Source organism: Heptranchias perlo, chromosome 20 (genome assembly GCF_035084215.1).
Source record: "Heptranchias perlo isolate sHepPer1 chromosome 20, sHepPer1.hap1, whole genome shotgun sequence".
Classification (NCBI taxonomy): Eukaryota; Metazoa; Chordata; class Chondrichthyes; order Hexanchiformes; family Hexanchidae; genus Heptranchias; species Heptranchias perlo.
This window is the reverse complement of record NC_090344.1, coordinates 23,717,751-23,734,388: the sequence shown is the minus strand read 5'-3', so window position 1 is coordinate 23,734,388 and position 16,638 is coordinate 23,717,751. Positions and strand designations below refer to the sequence as shown.

Sequence of the window (16,638 nt, the reverse complement as noted above, 5' to 3'; positions counted from 1 at the left end):
GTTGTCAAAGCTTCGGTGTTACCTTGTTTCCCACGGATGGGCAATAATGCGCTGCCTGAAGCGGCAATTGCAGCTTCCCGCCAGCCACTTGTGATCGGACAGGCGGCCTGAATGTTGTTGCTCTCGTGGCCTCACTCAATGCGGGAGCTGGGGAACATCGAACATCGAAAAACTGATCTGTTTGTTGCCGCGGCTGCAATGCTGTTTATAACTGTATTTATAAACCGAGGCAGCGCTGCAGGATCCTTTAATGACCTCTCACAAATCAACTGAAAACAATCGCAATGTGCAGCTTTGAGAGGGGCTTCCTACACAGTCGGGACATGAAACGTGAATGAGGGCGAGACACTGTCTGTATATGTGTAGTGTTTGAATGTGTATTGAACTATGCAGAGAATGGAAAATATATGGGTTCTGTGAGGTATTTTATTCACATTTAACCACAGACTGAATTCTTGCTTTTTTTCATACTTCTTGATTTTTAGTGGGTAACTTTTTCAAAATGTTTCTGCCCGGTTTCGAACCGGGGACCTTTCGCGTGTGAGGCGAACGTGATAACCACTACACTACAGAAACTCTGCGATACATTTCGCTTTCGGAAACCCTCAGAAGATAGCTGCCGACTGCAAATGCTCTCAGTGTGGGAGACGGGTCCCTGTCCCGTTCAGGGAATTAAATTCTACAAAATAGTTTACTGTATTAATTTCGAACCGGGGACTTTTCACGTTTATAAGCGAACATGATAACCATTACACTACAGTAACTCTGCTGCGCCCGTTGTTTTAGGAAACCCTCAGAAGGTCGCTGCAGTCTGCAAAAGCTCTCAATGTGGGAGACGGGTCCCATTCTCGTTTCGGGAATTAACTTCGACAAAATAGTTCACTGTTTTAATTTCACAATACTCATTAAACTCTGAAAAAAGTCGAATAGTTGTTCAAGTCGCCATTAATCAACTAATAACTTTCTGTTTCAGACTGACGGAAATCCGAACTTTTTTTTATTCATTCACCAGGCAGAATATAGAAAGTTCAGAGGGGAACTGAAAGGGGAAATAAGAGGGGCAAAGAGAGGGTATGAGAATAGACTGGCGGCCAACATAAAAGGGAATTCAAAAGTCTTCCACAGGCATGTAAACATTAAACGGGTCGTGAGAACCCAACTCTGATTAGGGACCAGAAAGGATATCGACTCATGGAGGCAGAGGGGGCGGCCCAAAAATGATTCTGCCCGGTTTCATACAGGGGACCATTCACGTCGTCGGCGAATGTGATAACCCCCAAACGACAGAAACTCTGCCGCAGACGTTGTTATAGTAAACCCTCAGAAGATAGCTGCCGTCTTCCACAGGCATGTAAACATTAAACGGGTCGTACGAACCCAACTCTGATTCGGGAGCATGAAGGAGATCGACTCATGGAGGCAGAGGGGGTGGCCCAAAAATGTTTCCACCTGGTTTTGAACCGGGGACTTTTCGCGTGTTTTGCGAACTTGATAACCACGACACTACAAAAACTCTGCCGCAGACGGTGTTATAGGAAATCCTCAGAAGGTAGTTGCCGTCTGCAAATGCTCTCAGTGTGGGAGACGGGTCCCTTTCCCGTTCAGGGAATTAACTTCTACAAAATAGTTTACTGTATTAATTTCGCAATACTCATTAAACTCTGAAAAAAGACGAATATTTGTTCAAATAGCCATTAATTAACGAATAACTTTCTGTTTCAGGCTGATGGAAATCCTAACTTTTTTTTTATTCAATCACCAGGCAGAATATGGAAAGTTCAGAGGGGAACTGAAAGGGGAAATAAGAGGGGCAAAGAGAGGGTATGAGAATAGACTGGCGGCCAACATAAAAGGCAATCCAAAAGTCTTCCACAGGCATGTAAACATTAAACGGGTAGTAAGAACCCAACTCTGATTTGGGAGCATCAAGGAGATCCATTCATGGAGGCAGAGGGGTTAGTCCCAAAGACTATAGACCAAACTCTGGAACGTGGGTTGAGGCTCGATACCTCTTTTTCGGACGGCTCAGACACGAAGGGCCGAATAGCCTCCTTCTGTGGGGTAACTTTCTATGATTGTATGATTCCATGATATGATTGCCGTCGGTCTCGGAATGGTGTTAATATACAATCTACTATAAGTATACTTTAATCAAACTGGTGCCTCTGTTTCACTGTGAGAGAGAAGAGGCATTAATGCGTAGACATTGGCTGCAGCAGCTGGGTTGCCCCTTTACTTTTCCTACTGTCCCAATCTTTCTTTAACCTCCTCTGCTGGTGTTGCAGGTTAGATCAGCCATCGCCGTTCAAGGAAGCCTGAGAAGTCTATCAGGGGATAACACAAGAGACAGACACATGGAGAGATAGAGAAATGCATGCAATGAAAATAAACTGTATAAATAGAATTATACACCCATTATTTTTTGAGTTCGTTCATGGGATGTGGGCGTCGCTGGCGAGGCCAGCATTTATTGCCCATCCCTCATTGCCCTTGAGGTATGGTTACAGTACAGAAGGAAGTTATTCAGCCAATCAAGCCCGTGCAGGCTCATTGTAAGAGCAATCCAGTCAGTCCCATTCCCCCGCTCCTTTCCGGTACACTGCATTTTTTCCCTTCAAGTACTTATCAAATTCCTTTTTGAAAGCCACGATTGGATCTGCTTCCACCATCCTTTCAGGCTGCGCGTTCCAGTTTACAACTACTCGTTGGTAAAGAAGTGTTTCCCCATGTCGCCTTTGGGTCTTTTGCCAATCACCTTCAATCTGTGTCCTCTGCTTTTCGACCCTTCCGCCAATGGGAACAGTTTCTATTTATTTACTTTATCTAAACCCTACATTATTTTGAACACTTCTATCGAATCTCCTCGAAATGTTCCCTGCTCCAAGGAGAACAACCCCAGCACGGGGTAAATGCGGTCAATTAGCTTCAATTCATTTATTTGAGCATTAAACAGCTCTTTAAACATTACTGTGACATTATGGTAGCGTGCCCTCGCGGTCTCAGGTGTTCCATCAAATTTCGACGGAGGCGTGGGTTTGAATCCCACTGCTGTTAGAATTTCTGCCAATGTTCATTTTGGCCTATTCGCAGAAAACCCGATTGTCGTGCGATGGAGCAGAGGATGTGAAAGAAGCTGAAAGTGAGTGTGCAGATATTATTTTCATCACAATGACTGGACACGTTTCCACAGGTAAGTGCCTCTCACCTTAAGATTCTTTCCAGCAGAGTGGGACAGGTGATCAAAGTGACTGGGCTCCAGCGGCGCAACCAGTCAGTGCGCGGTCCTTATATGACAGTCCAGGGCCGGGAAATGGCGAGGTTGTTAGTCGAGGCCCACCGAAACCAACCAATCCTTTTCCTTGTGAAAATGTCGGCCGGAGTTGAAGGTACAATTGGTGTGTTCCAAAATGCATCTAGTTATTTGCATCGCCGTGTGGTTCCTCCGGCGTATGCTGTTGCAATAGCAGATGAGAATATTTCGGACTGAGATGAGGAGAAATTTCTTCACTCAGAGGGTGGTGAACCTATGGAATTCTCTACCACTGAAGACTGTGGAGGCCAAGTCAATGAATATATGTAAGAAGGAGCTGGATAGATTTCTAGACACAAAAGGCATCAAGTGGTATGGGGAGAGAGCGGGAATATGGTATTGAGGTCCAGGATCAGCCATGATCGTATTGAATGGCGGAGCAGGCTCGAACGGCCGAATGTACGACTCCTGTTCCAATTTTCTAAGTTTCTATTTACAATTGGTGTGTTTCGTAATGCATCCAGTTATTTGTTCAGCCATGTGGTTCCTCCAGCCTACTCTGTCGCAATCGCAGATGAGATGGTTAGTCTTCTTAGTTTACAGAGGGAGGCTTCGGAATTGGAGCCACAAACTATGATTTTGATCCATCTCCAAATTATGGGATTTAGATTGAGCTTTAAACCAGCGCGTTCGACCGCTCAGCCACGATACTTTCCATCTTGCGATCTTCACGTGCTACTTTTACAGGAATAGAATTACTCGAAGCAAGAATTCTACCGCTCAAGCACCAATGCTCGCAGGCAGCAGGATGAATGTGTCCAGTTAGAAACCTGTCTGAAGGAACATCCCGTCTGACAGAGCTGGAAGTCCAGCAGATTGTCTTCCGCGGTAAGCAGATAATGAGCCACCTTCTTGAGAGTGTTTCGCCAATCCAGCTCAGAGTGGATTAAGCATTATAAATTCGGGTGGGACTGGAGCCACTAGTATAAGAGAAAGTGGATGGGGGCTGTTTCCCTTCCTTGACAGTTATTAATGATCCTGTTCCGGTTTTGCTGCAAAATTTCACTTCCCAGCTCCGAAATCAACGAACTAAAATTTAACGGTGGTGCGATGCGAACACACAATTTCTGAGCGAAAACTCCGATGTGCTCCCCATTGCGCGACTAAACCGGTTATGAATTATATGATTTCACATTACCCATATGCTGCTTATGAACTTTTGATGCGGCAGAGCAAGTGGTTCGAAAGCTCAGTGGGGTTTCAAATGAACTCCTGAGAAAGTTTGTCAATGCACAGTGCTCTCTCTCCCTCTTTCTCTTCCTTTTGCTCTCTCTCGCTTTCTCTCTTGAGCTCTCACTCTCCCCGTTTATCTATAGAGGGGTCGAATACAAAGAGGTGGAAGTTATGTTTCAGCTGCACAGAGCTCTGGTGAGACGCCATCTGGAGGACTGCATTCAGTTCTGGGCACCCCACCTCAAGAAGTATGTATTAACCTGGAGGCTCGAGGGGCTGAATGGCCTATTCCTGTTCCTATTTTGCAATGAATGAAACAATAATTGAAGAATCGAGACGCTAATGTATCAGGATGAGTGAGTGAAGAATGCTTTCTGTTTGAAGTACTGATTTCATTAATTGAATATCCTCAGTGACTCAGCTCAGTGCAGTCCAGTCGAAACACCTGCTCGCACAAAGTGGCATTTTCTTGAGAACACGAAAGACTTGTTCAGGCCATGACAGTACCGAGTGGGGATAGTCCTGTGCATGAAATGGAAAAGTGAGGTGAAATACTCCCACAAGCAGCGGATGTCTCTGTTTCCATTTCCAAAATGCACGCACGCACGGGCCGAATCGATGCAGCTCCTGGGAAAGCTACGAGTCGAGGCAGGGCTGCAGTGGATCATTTGAAGCAACTGAAACGCAAAAGATTCCGCCCTTTTCACGTGGCATCTCCTGTTTCTGACTATTTTTCCCCTCCCGCTTCCTCTACTCCTCCAGCTGCCAGTTGAATTAGATGCTTGATGAAAACACAGGGGAATTCATGAATCCCATCCTGACCTGGACAGCAGGGAGAGAGGGAAAGAACAATGCTGGCCATTGAGAAGGGATGGATTTTGCACATGCCCGGAAAATAGACACAAAGATCTCATCTCCCTGCTTCTTTGGTATGTGGGATATCTTAATGCTCAGGTGATGATATCACTGCCCCCCGGCCCATGATCTCCACTCGCACTCTCCTTCCAATCTCGCACACCTTTGCTTAGATTTGAAATCGTGTAAGTTTTCACACTGGGATTCAATTTGAAGAAAGCGATGCTGTGATAACCTGGGGCTATTGAGGAGTTGCAGTGCAAGAAGGCTAATGATAACAGTGACAGTTCTGACACTATGAGCGACAGTTAAAGATGAACAACATTTAAAGTCTCATGCAGCAGGTCTGGGTCCAAATCTTTCACGTGGCATGTCCTTCTGCTCCTGTCACTCATTTACCTCCACGGAGAGTTCATTTGGAATTCCTGTGCGGCTGCATTGCGCATTTTCCAGATCTGCTTCGAACAATCGGGACTTTAAAGGCATTGCAATGACCTGCACTTTCTTTAGATGAGTTTTGTTCGCGTTGCATTCGACTGTGATATCGCTGTCGGTTTCCATCTCAATGAACCAGACTGTGACCGCATTGTATCTGTCAGCGTGTCAGTGGCGAGGTTGGGGTCAGCACGGGTCGTTTTCAACTTTTGAAATCTCACCAATTACAAGAAAAAAGAGACATTGAATCAAACTGTCCCTGTCAGTGATGAATTGAAGTGAATATCGCTCCAAGCAGATCTGGACAATGCACAGTGCAGCCGCACAGGAGTTCCAAATCCACCCTCTCGCCACTCGGCAATCGCATTAACTGAACTTTACTCTGACCCAGTGTCACCGCGCTGAAATCGAATGTTTGTCAGCCACATTTTTTCTTAACACCATAGTTACTGGTTTAATGGTGAAAACTGCCGTCCGCTGCACTGTAAGTAAAAGAGACAATTTTGTAGACACCGTGTAGTGCCACAGACCTGCTCGTTGGACCTGCTCGTTTCATCTCATCTCATTTTCACCACACCTTTATATTACTGGAATGGAGAATGGAGAATCACAGCTCGATGAATCAATCCTCTCTGCCACGATGGGACTAAGACTTCCAACATACAGATGTTTAATGGCAAGGTGAGATTAATGTTCAGAAATAATACAGCACAGATTTTCACTCATGCAAGCTGCACACACTTTATTTTGGAAAAGTAAACTGATGGTAGAGAGATATTATATTGATCGCGGCAACCTGAATTTTTAGCTCGTTGAATCAATGGTTCAAAAGCAAACGTGTCGTGTCTCTGTGGCGCAATCGGTTAGCGCGTTCGGCTGTTAACTGAAAGGTTGGTGGTTCAAGCCCACCCAGGGACGGTAGGGAAACTTTTACCGGAAGATTCGTGGTCTCGTATTTCCTGGTTTCAAATACATGTTTTGTCTGCAAAAAAATGCACGGTTTCGATGGCCAGCTGAGCACGGCCGATCTTCCACCATTGAACCTGAGATTGCCTTCACGGAAATCAGAATTCTTCTTGACAGACAAGGTCCAAAGATTGCAGGAGAGCCGCTTCACTCTGACATGGATGTTTCTGCAGTGAGTGACACCAGACTGTTTCCACAATAAATGTCAGTCCTTTTATTTTGGAAACGCAAAATTGTTTTCGCATTCTGAAGGGTTTCAGTTCATTTGTGAACTCCACCACTGACACTGCTGAAGGTTGTAGGCTCAGGGAATGGGACCTCCAGGAGTGGACTGTAAGAAAGCTGGGCTTCGGCATCCTATCAAATTTATACCGAGGAACCAGAGGAAACCTTACGAAGGAACCGTCTGGGGTTTTGCCTGTTAGTTTAGGTCTCAGGGTGAATGATTCCTGACTCCCCGAACTGTCTTACATTAAACTCAGGTCAGATCAGGATGAATTCAGTTTACAGGAGGATAGTGTCAAATATTACCCACAATCGAGGGAGACAAAAGCAGCCATTAGAGGAGCTCAGAGATCATTGGAAAAGAAGATGGTGCAGAATTGTGGGAATAAAAGCAAACGCCTTTTCAGCTGCGTCAGGAGTCAGAAGACCATTAAAGATAGTTTAGGTCCACTGAGAGACAGTTCAGGGCAGATTCCCAGGCTATGGCACAGCTGTTAAATGACTATTTCTCATCAGCCTACTCTCCTGTAGATGATGCTCAGATTCCAGCTGCGGGATGTGCTGTCAACAATAACATCATAAATATTAAAATAGAAAGGGATGTCATCTTGGATAAAATACGAAATTTCAAAATAGATTGTGCTCCAGGTCCAGATGATATTCACCCACGGGTGTTTGAAGAGATGCGACGGGTGCTCTGTGAGCCCCTTGCCTGTATCTTCAACAGCTCAATAGAGTCAAGGATTGTCGCCTGAGATTGTAAGGTAGCTCACGTAGTTCCCATTTTCATTAAAGGGGACACATCATAGCCAGGGAATGACAGGCCCATCAGTGTGACCTCGATCAGAGGGAATGTGCTTGAAGGGATCCTAAGAGATGCTGTTTATGATCACGGGGAAAGAGAAGGGGCCATTACAGATACTCAACGCGGCTTCTGGAACACAAGGTCGTGTCTTACAAACTTGCCTGAGTTTTTTGAAGAAGTTGCTGGGTTAGTGGATGAGGGTAATCCGCTTCACGTTGTCTATCTCAGGCTTGTCAAACTAATTTTCGATGAAGAGCCTGATCCGATATCATGGCACTTGGCCTGGGCCACATTCAGCAAAAGTTATTAAACTAGAAATAGATGAAGATGAACCATATTGGTACTTACTTACGTTTAGATTTTATTTACTGCTACTGCTGCTCCCGCTACCTGGCACCTCTTAGCTTGAACCATTGCATCAATATTTGGAGTAAATGACTGGGCTGTGTGATGTCTTGGATAAAAACATGAGGCCACTTGTCATTACAGAACTTTGGAAGTGATTTCCACAGTTTCACATTCCCTGTGTAAAGAAGTTTCTCTTGATCACTGCACTAAAGCAGAAAGTCGGGGTTAAGGTTCGCTACTGAGACTGCTAAAAGGTGTAAAGTGCTGTTCCACAATGATCGGTGCTGGGACCACTGTTCACAATTTATATAAACGATTTAGACTCGGGAATCGGATGTACAATTTCAAAATTTACGGATGACACCAGTTTGGGGCGGGGTATAGCTGATACTGATGAAGACTACAAGAATATACAAGAAGACATTAATAAACTTTCAGAATGGGGGTGTAATTGGCAAATTAATTTTAATAAAGATGAGGATGAAGTGGAGCATTTTGGTCGCAAGAACAAGGAGGCCTCATAATGCTTGGACAATAAGAGTCTAAATGGGGTAGAGGAGTAGAGGGATCTGGGGACACAGATACACAAATCACTAAAACTAGTGATGCAGGTTAAAAAGGCCATAAAAAAGCAAACCAAGCTCTAGGGTTCATTTCTAGAGGGATAGAATTGGAAAGCTATGTTAAATTTGTATAGAATCTTGATTGGTCTACACTTGGAGTACTGTGAACAATTCTGGTCTCCATATTAGAAAAATGATATAGAGATACTGGAGAAGGTGCAAAAAGGATGTCACCATATAAGTGGTCGCTGGATTTGGTGTCTCTGTGCAACTGATCCCTGTATTTGGTGTCCCAATGTAAGTGGACCCTGGATTTGGTGTCTCTGTGTAAGTGGTCCCAATATTTGGTATCCCTGTGCACGTGTCCTTGGAATTGGTGTCTCCGTGTCAGTGATTCCTGGATTTGGTGCCCCAGTGTAAGTGGTCCCTGGATTTGGTGTCCCAGTGTAAGTGGTCCCTGGATTTGGTGTCCCAGTGTAAGTGGTCCCTGGATTTGGTGTCCCAGTGTAAGTTGTTCCCGGATTTGGTGTCCCGTATAAGTTGCCCTCTCTTTGGTGTCACAGTGTTCGCGATCCCTTGTGTATTGAGGCATCGCTCGTGGAAGTTTTCTCCACTTTCCACTTTTGCAAAAATTGTTGCCAGCTTATTAAAGCCGTTAACTGGCTCTCGGGTAGGCACAGAAAAAAATAGACCTCGTCAGTTTCCCGGAGAATGACAGGTCTGAATTCGAGTTAGAGAACATTTAGCAATTAAACCAGACTGGGCGGGTCGGGTCTGAGTTGCGACTTACTAACGGAAAAGTAGCGGCCAGTTTACTTCGCACCATGGGGAATTGCTGAGCACTCGGGTATCTGTATAATTTATTCATTTATTATGTTTGTTGCCTCCCTGTCACCAACCTCGATGGGATGACAATAATTAATTTTCTTTCATCAATTCCGGCTTTCAATGGCGGGGCATATCCCCACAATCCCCCGCGCCTCAGAATGTGCCCTTTCAATGACTACAGGAGATCAATGCGCAGTGGCAGGACCGGGCCACGCTCTGAGCAGTGCGAGTGGTGGCGAAGGACTGAGGAGGAACAGGCGAGTCGGAGGCCGGTAGAAGACGGGGGAGTAATTGAACCTGTGGGTAGGTGGAGAAGCTTCACAAGCACCTGATGGCGTCTTGAGGCCACAAATACGAGTCCACAGGCCCAGTGTTTGCACCTCAGTGACAGGCCCGACCAGCAGCCGTCGGAAAATCAGTGTGACTAGCCGCTGTCTTGCCAGCGGAAGTCATGGTAGAATCTTGGATTTGGTGTCTCAGTGCAAGTGTTTCCTGGATTTGGTGTCCCAGTGTAAGTTTCCCTCGATTTGGTGTCACAGTGTACGTGGTCCCTTGTGCATTGAGGCATCGCTCGTGGAATGCGCGTCCACCTTGGCACAGGTACAATGAGTGGGCGGGGCTTCAGGGTCCCAGTGACCGGGAACAATGAGTGGGCGGGGTTTCCGGGTCCCAGTGACCAGGAGAAAAAATTATTGCCTCATTTATTTTGTTCTCACTCTGCCCACAATGGGTGTAGAACTGAATCCAATCAGAGGAGAGGGAGGGAGAAAACTGGGAGTGGAGGGAGGAAATATTGGAGATGGTGGGATGGGTTTGGATTTCAGCACAGGGAGGAGGGATAGTGTGTGGGACGGGGGATTTCAGGCTTTGACGGAAAAGAGAGGATAGAAAGTTCCATAGAAACTAGAATCATCTGTTCCAAATTTCGATCCTGTGTTTGGAGTGATGACTTTTGTAAACTCTTACAGGGTATCAGAAGGGGAGGATTTGCAGACGGGAAATTCAAACGAAAGATCACGTCAAGATCTGACAGAGTCACTCGATTCACCAGGAATATCATCGGTCTTTGAATGTGGAAGGAGAAATGTTTGTATTTTCTGTCTGTGGGAGAAGATTTCAAACATCAGTGTGAGTGGAAAAGCACAGAGACACACACACCCGAGTGAGAGTGTTCCAGTGCACTGACTGTGAAAAGAGCTTTAACCAGTTACACAGCCTGAAAAATCACCGCACCATTCACAGCGGGGAGAAACCGTACACGTGTTCTGTGTGTGGACGAGGCTTCAACTGATCGTCCAACCTGGAGAGACACAAGGACACCCGCACCACGGAGAAACCGTGGAAATGTGGGGTCGGTGGGAAGGGACTCAATTACCCATCAGAGCTGGAAACTCATCGACGCAGTCACACTGGGGAGAGGCCGTTCACCTGCTCCAAACAAAACAGGACAAGCACAGTTTCCGATCTGGGGTGCGTTTCCTGATCTCACCGGAGTGGTACTGAGCCCCACAGAGCAGGAATCGCCCAGGTTCAGTCCCAGGCCTGTGCTGAATTTTCTATTGTCAGGCTCGTGGTTTCGAGACGTGGTTTGTGTTATAATTTTTAGGCTGATTTCACAGGCGGTCCCCAGTTCAAAATTCCCACGGCAAAGAGTTCAAGGAGTTTTTGATATAAATTAGATTCAAGGGCAGTATCAGAAATGTCCTCCTTGATTTTGGACCTTGATCTCTCTCCAACCGCTCGCTGCTACAGATTGAAAGTTATTTCAATTCACCTGCAGCTCGGGATCATTGCGGATCAGAGTGTCTTCGGGCCCATCTCTCCCTTCAGAGCCCATCAATGCCGGGAAAAGAATGGAAATTTTACAGACATTACGTGTTCTGTAACTTCTCATGAAAACTAAAGTGTTTTTCACTCCGTGTCCAACACTGTGAGGTCTCCCCTGGTGTGTCCACTTTCTTTGTTCAAAACACTTCGGTGTATTTCGTTCCGTGTCCATAACTGTGAAGTCTCCCCTGGTGTATTAGCATTTTGTATTTATAAAGAGTGTAAATTATTAGCCGGGTGTTAGTGTGTTGGGGGTTTGAGGGTGAGCTCTGATTCACGCTCCCTGATGGATTGAATGGAGGAAAGAATGAATGAGAGAGAGGCGCGATGTGGGAGACGGGATGATGGAAGAATGTGTCCACGAACCGAGTTAAATATGGCCCAAACACAAGATAATATTAAGATATCATCAGCAGAACATTAACAAAACCTGAGCTCCGAGATCTGGTCAGGTCCCATTCCCCCGAAGTAAGGAATGAGCGGGAGAGGCAATTCTACCCGGTTTATGTTTTTTTTTAAAAGCAACGCCATACTGTCCATCTTGGGATGGAGCCGAAATAGCTCAGCTGAGAATGCGAAAATTTGAAAGTCCCTGGTTCAATTCCGAATTTCAGCAAAATTTGTTTTTTTGGATCTCGTTCTTTTGGTCGAATCTCGCTTTAATTTACACTGAAATTTTAACCGGCGCTAGAGGCCTGGGGACGGAGTCGAGAGGCATCAAGATTGAGAAATATTGATAGCATCTTTATTTAGCTTTATTTCTTTCTGCATTTTTCACTGTTTTTTGCCTGTCTCAGTGCCGGGCGAACATCTGATTTGAAACATTTGATTTCTAAACTGATGCCTTTTCCTCATCTCGGGGCGGCCAGATACGCTTTGTCTGTTTGTTACTGCTTGTGACCATTAAAGAGAAAAAGCCCCGAGTTAAAGGTTTAAACCGGCAGAGAGATAACACAGCGGGAATAAAACTCGTTGCCTCACATTGTTAGATACTGAATGACACAGGTTGTAATGTGTGTCAGTAAACATACCCGGATACTGAGTGACACAGATTGTAATGTGTGTCAGTAAACATACCCTGATACTGAGTGACAGAGGTTGCAACGTGTGTCAGTAAACACACCCGGATACCGAGTGACACAGGTTGTAATGTGTGTCAGTAAACATACCCGGATACTGAGTGACACAGGTTGTAATGTGTGTCAGTAAACATACCCGGATACTGAGTGACACAGGTTGTAATGTGTGTCAGTAAACATACCCGGATACTAAGTGACACAGATTGCAATGTGTGTCAGTAAATATACTCGGATACTGAGTGACACAGATTGCAATGTGTGTCAGTAAACACACCCGGATACTGAGTGACACAGATTGTAATGTGTGTCAGTAAACATACCCGGATATTGAGTGACACGGATTGCAATGTGTGTCAGTAAACATACCCGGATACTGAGTGACACAGATTGTAATGTGTGTCAGTAAACATACCCGGATACTGAGTGACACAGATTGTAATGTTTGTCAGTAAACATACCCGGATACTGAGTGACACAGATTGTAATGTTTGTCAGTAAGCATACCCGGAAAAATGGTTCCGGAAATGGAAAGAAATAGAGAGATAGGATAGAGAGAAAAGAGACAGATGGAAATAGATCGAGAAACGGAAAGGTGCGTGAGAAAAGAAGGATAAATGAAAAATTAAAAGAAAGATGTGTTCCTCCGCCCCAGGGGCAAAGATATATCAAACATTGTAAAGAATGTTATTCCATAAACTATTCCTTCCAACTGATTGCTTGAATTTGCTTTTTTTTAAAATCTGAATTTTCAAAGTTCCAAGAAGAACGTGATAGATAACTGATGGTACGTACGGGGAACGAACCTGCGATTGTATGATGCTATTAGCACCACGCTCGAACCAACTGAGCTAACCAGCCATTCACCAATTTCACGCCCATTCGCCATTTTGTCGGCCATCGGCTTGGGGCGCTCGTTGAGTGGTCTGTGTTTTACTTCTCACACTGCGTAATACGGTTATTGCACGAATATAGAACAAACCACATCCCTTAAACATTGTTACTTGGTTCCCTTAAACATTGCACTCATATATACACACACAGTTCATATATAAACATCGCACTCATATATACACACCCACAGTTCATATATAAACATCGCACTCATATATACACACCCACAGTTCATATATAAACATCGCACTCATATATACACACCCACAGTTCATATATAAACATCGCACTCATATATACACACCCACAGTTCATATATAAACATCGCACTCATATATACACACAAACAGTTTATATAAACATCGCACTCATATAAACATAACCACAATTCATGTATAAAAATCGCACTCATATCTACACTCCCACAGTTTATAAAAGAACAGCGCTCTCCGAAGACACACGTATTTAATATCGACCCAAAGCCCTGTTTATATTTCTCACCAAAGTCTGAACACTGAAAGCTTATCTGTTTTCCAGATACTGTCCGTCCTGCTTTGCATTTTCAGCATCGGATTTCCTGCAGATCGGCAAAGGGATCGCAATATCGGTCCTTGTGGTGAATGCTGCTTCTAACGGACGTCTCGGTGTCCAGGAGTTGGCGGGGATTGGAAAGCTCTTGTGTCACACGACGTGTATGAAAGGCCTGTGTGCACATGAAGGTCCACACCTCGTGCTGCAATGTTAGCGTGCCTGACATCAACTTAAAAGGCGGCGTGCTCGAAACACGTTGTGGTCACAGTTTCTGTCTGCACATAACTGATCCTAAATCATTGAAGATGGAATGTTTTCTTTGCGACTTCACCTTAAATAAAATCTCATAATGAAGTTTGATTCTTCCTTCCCTGTCAGAGGGAAAATTGCATAAACCCGAGCCAGGTCGGAGTCGAACCTACAGTCTTCTGATCCGTACTCAGACGCGTTATCCATTGCGCCACTGGCCCATGTGATAATTTGTGTGTTTTATTTCATTTTTCATTCAGAATCAACCCGCAGATTGACAGAGAGAGATCAACACAGCGAGAGATACAGACAGTATCGCTGAACACAGCGAAATAGACAATAGATATAGAAATGTACCAAACGGCCTCAAACTCCAACAGACAGTAGCGAGTATCAGACAGGTATCAGTGAGAGGAGGTGGTGAAGTTGCAGCTTGAATTGACTTCGTGGCTTAGCTGCTCAAAGTGCCCGTTTGGTCGGGGCCTTTATTGTCTTAAGCCTTCGATGTGATATTTACCCAATTTGTGAATTGAACAACAAACTAACACAGGGCGGTGTTTGTCTTGGTTCCGGAGCCAACAAGGAAAGGATTCCAGAACTGCAGTGCGGAAGTGATCCTTCACTGCACAGACGGACCGATCATACAATGTGTCCGAAACACGTTTCAAGGATATTGCTCCAGAGGGCTGATTTTACAAACTTCTGTACTGACAACCAGCAACCGAATCTCTATTAAAAGTTGCGAAACGAAATTCTTTTCATCGCAGTTTTCGGTGTTCAGCTTTTGTAAAATTGGTAGAAACTCATTTTGAACACATCTTGGTATCAATGAGAATGTCAGGCACAGGATAATTTGGATGGAACCGTCTCTTACAATAAGTACAAAGTTTAATAGATCACAAAGTGAAAAAGCCAATCCAATCTCTTAGTCTCTCTCCGTCACTTTCTTGGTGAGTGAACGTAAACCAACAGAAGAAGCTAAAACAGTTTTGTTTGTTTCTTTTTCCCTCGGGCGAATACAGTTGAAGAGAATGATTTCTATTTCCTGCTGGAAAAATAACTGGAATGAGCAGTGTATCTGGTTCCCATGGAAATATCCACGTTCATATCTCACATTTACACTGAAACCTTCCTTCCTCACTAATTATCGGAAACTTTTGGTCAGATTCAATCACACTTCAGAAGTCCAGAAGCGCAAAGGAGGGTGGACACCTCATGGTGACGTCACCTACAGGCGAGGGAGGTTTGCAGTTTCACCTGGAGCTGTAAATTTATAAACTCCTTCCAATGTACAAACGCCCCTCAACAACAGCAATTCAATTCTAACTGATCTGAGACTTTGGCCATTTATGGTGATTATACTTTGTGGAGTTAAAGCAGCAGTAAAATCCGTTGTGTGTTATATACATAGTCGTTTATTCAATATAAACCATTGTCACCCGACCTACCATGAGCAATGCCACACGGGGTATGTTAGGTTACCACCAGTTCTGCCTCCAACAGTTGTTCTCTCGGTCACACATCCGGCATCACCTCTCGGTCTCACACTTCAGAGTCACGCCTGTATATAAACACATTCCTGCTTCAGACTTTTACCTGAAGGTTAACAAATCACAATTCAAAAGGGAGGGAACAAACAACTCAAATATTTAAGAACGTTAACCGATAGAAAATTCACCAAAAATGCCTGAGAACAAAATGAAGCAAACGGATCAAGATGAACAATTAGCAAAAGGTAACAAATAAAGAAAGGAGAAGTGGAACCGATCAAATCGCTCCAAATAGTTTTTGAAAAATCGTTTCGCTTTTCATCTTAGTTTCTCCTTTCAGTTGGGGACGAGCATCTGGAAATATTTTTCGTTACATCATAAAGAGAATTAGAATACAAATTTCTGCAATTGTTTTACCACTCTATAGGTTTAGAGGGATGTTGTGAATATATGTTCCACATTGAAACGTAAGTGGATTAATAAAATAAAATGAGGAAATTTGTTTCAGAACATGATCGGTTGCTTTTCCATGTTGGATATCGCGATATACTTATTTACGCAACTGTTATTTGCGAAATGATTCTTCCCTCCCTGTGAGAGGGAAAATCGCATCAATCCGAACTAGGTAGGAGTCGAATCTACAATCTTCTGATCCGTACTCAGACGCGTTATCCATTGCGCCACTGGCCCATATGATAACGTGCGTGTTTTATTTCATTTTTCATTCAGAATCAACCCGCAGATTTATTTTTATATCTGTGCAGGAAAGTAAATCCCCATTGGATCATTTCCAGGAACCGGTCAAGTGCTTAAATTAGTTTGTCAAACCCAAAACATCTGCTGGGATTAACTGATTGAAATTTTCACTGGAAATCGAGACCATCACAAAGCATTGGAACAAATATACCGGCTGAGGTTTCGGGATTGTTACTAATTTATCTAAATCACTGCGTCACCTATTTTCAGCAGCGTGAAGCTACAAATCTAATGATAAGTGTCTGGGTCAGAGAAGGAACAGATGAAAGTATCAAATTTAATTGCACTGATTCCACAAGCACTGCAC

The 16,638-nt window shown here is 44.3% G+C and overlaps 2 non-coding genes across 2 annotated transcripts; one reads left to right on the top strand and one right to left on the bottom strand.

Moving 5' to 3' along the window:
- Positions 1-503: 503 nt before the first annotated feature.
- trnav-cac (transfer RNA valine (anticodon CAC)) lies at positions 504-576 on the bottom strand. Its single transcript has one exon. It is a non-coding gene; the product is annotated as a tRNA-Val (tRNA).
- A 6,041-nt stretch (positions 577-6,617) lies between these two features.
- Positions 6,618-6,691, top strand: trnan-guu (transfer RNA asparagine (anticodon GUU)). The gene has a single exon. It is a non-coding gene; the product is annotated as a tRNA-Asn (tRNA).
- Positions 6,692-16,638: the final 9,947 nt, after the last annotated feature.